Here is a 2,446-nt window from a genome sequence, read left to right on the forward strand (position 1 = left end):
AAAAAAATCAGTTAGGACGCTATCCACTTACCTTTAGTATGCCAAGAACCAAAATTTATTTCTTTCGACTTCATCCATGTCTCCCTTCCTCTAAGCATCCTATTCAAGGTGGTGAACAATTTAATGGCCTTACTCTAGTCAAATAAATTATCTCCCAATATTGGTAACACTATAACAAATCGAACTCTAAATCATTATAATTTAATTAACCCAATCTCAGTTTCTTTAATCCTTTCAATACTTTACATGTCTACCTTTCTATGTGACACTTTGATTAGATTTTAATTTGCCTTCCAATTCTTATACTAAATTTTAATCAAGTGTGTATGTATATATATATTAGATATAATTTTTATTAATCATAGTACAACCACCACATATAATATGCCACAATAATTAAGATTTCTCCCTTACAATAACAAGTTGCTTTAAAGCATGATTGCCATTCAAATAAGCTTCCTAATCCTCAATTCAAACTTACTTCAACACTATTCATCCTTTACTCATGCACAGCCATAGAGCAAATTGAAAATAAATAAATAAATAAATTTTCTATCCACTTCAATATGTATGTGCAGACTGGCTGAGATGAAAAAAAAACAAAGTGGTATTCACCCATCTATGGAGCATATGAGAATTTAAACCATGAGCACAGCAGTGACACCCAAAAACAGGGGGAGAATGACCGATAATCAATGAAGTTTAGGATTGAAGTTTGAACAACCAACAACAATAAATAATAAGAAGTTGAACTTCCCCACACACACATACTCGACACCCATGTGAGAAGAAAAAGGAAATTAAAGGCTGAGAACACAAGCACAACACGAGCTCACCAACCAGCAAATAGGAAAGTAGAGGAGAACAGAAACCATGCGGCTCAGCACTTCAAGTTGACAGCATAGATGAAAAATCTATGGTGAAGACCCAGGACGCACACCGACGGTAAGAATCAAAGAAGTAAGTCAGAAATGAAAAGGAAATGGTGAAACAAAAAAACAGATGCCCTCTCTCTCCTCGTGCTCTCACTCCTTCACCAAAACAGAGACAATACGAACAGGGGAAGATGTGGAAATTTGGCGGCCTTCAACAGCAAAAGATATTTCGCTTCACACAAACATTAGCAACGTACAGATGAGAGAGGATGAAAAAGAATGCAGCGGCACACAGACGTTCATAGCAAGGCGCGAACAAGAACGACGAGGATAGTAGCGGTTGAGGAAGACAAAAACAGAGAGCACGTCTGAGGGCCTGGCATCGCACAAGAGTAACAAGCTCCCACTTCGCCGATGGCAAGGGTAAGCTAGTAGAGAGAAGCAGAGTCGGAGAGCACACGATAAACATGTCCAAAGTTTTGATCTCTGGCCCTCTCAGCAGTTCAAAATGAGATTGAAGAGAAAGAAAAGGAGGAGAGACGGTAACTCGACGCCTATGCAACGATGGCCGAAACTCTCTCTCTCACTCACACACCTCAATAGTTGGAGATGGCAGGGGAGAAGGAGAAGACAGAAAATGGTAGAGTTTTCCAGAGTTCTCTGGTCTTAGAACACCATCGAAAAACAAAGAGAGGAAAATAAAAATAAAATAAATCACGAGCTCTTCCTCTCTCTGCCTGATACACCGACTAAGAAGGTGCTAAAAATCAAATAATAACTTGTGGAGAAATTTACAAACAGGACCCAAAATTATTGAGAAAATTTAAAAAGAAGACCCTATCAATTTTATTTTTTATTTTTTTCAATTTTTTATAATATTTCTATAATAAATAGTAAGGACTCTTTGGTACTTTTTCCATAAAAATAAAAATAAAATAACATTTGACTAAAGTAAAATTTGAACTCTAAACCTTCATATAAATATGTAGTATAAATTCTAATATATCATAGCTCTTCTTTATCATAAATTGAAACTAATTAATTATCAATTGGAAGGAAATTTATTTAATTTAAAATTTAGAGTCATTACAGAAGCTTCAAGAACATTCTTCATCTCCTTCATCTTTCAATCATTGCCAGCATGTCGTGGAGAAGCTCAGGTTGTCATTATTGGAGATCTCTATCCTATGCACTAGATCCTTCTTCCTCTATTGTTTATGTTGCTAACATATTCTTCCCTTGTTCCCTCCCTGTTCGACGACGTCTACTCCTTCTTCGTCTCTTCTTGGTTTGGTGAGTTGCCATAGATCCAATTTTTCCCTTCATTTTTCTTGCGCAGCCCATACATCTACCTGGTGCTATCATTACAGCATTTTGTTGTGGAGATGTTGTCAGTTTCTTTTTCCCTTCATCTTTGATTAGCATCAGCAGCACCAAACTCCCCCTCTTCCTTCTCCGTTGGTATTACCTGTGATTGGTACGTGGAAGCCCACCTTCCTTTTGCCTCTGATGATTATGTATGGAATATAGGTATAGATTATATAGTAATATATAGTGGTCTTCCTTGTCTG

The sequence above is a fragment of the Prosopis cineraria genome, unplaced genomic scaffold, assembly GCF_029017545.1.
Source record: "Prosopis cineraria cultivar Desert tree isolate PC_DT_omini unplaced genomic scaffold, ASM2901754v1 PC55, whole genome shotgun sequence".
Lineage (NCBI taxonomy): Eukaryota > Viridiplantae > Streptophyta > Magnoliopsida > Fabales > Fabaceae > Prosopis > Prosopis cineraria.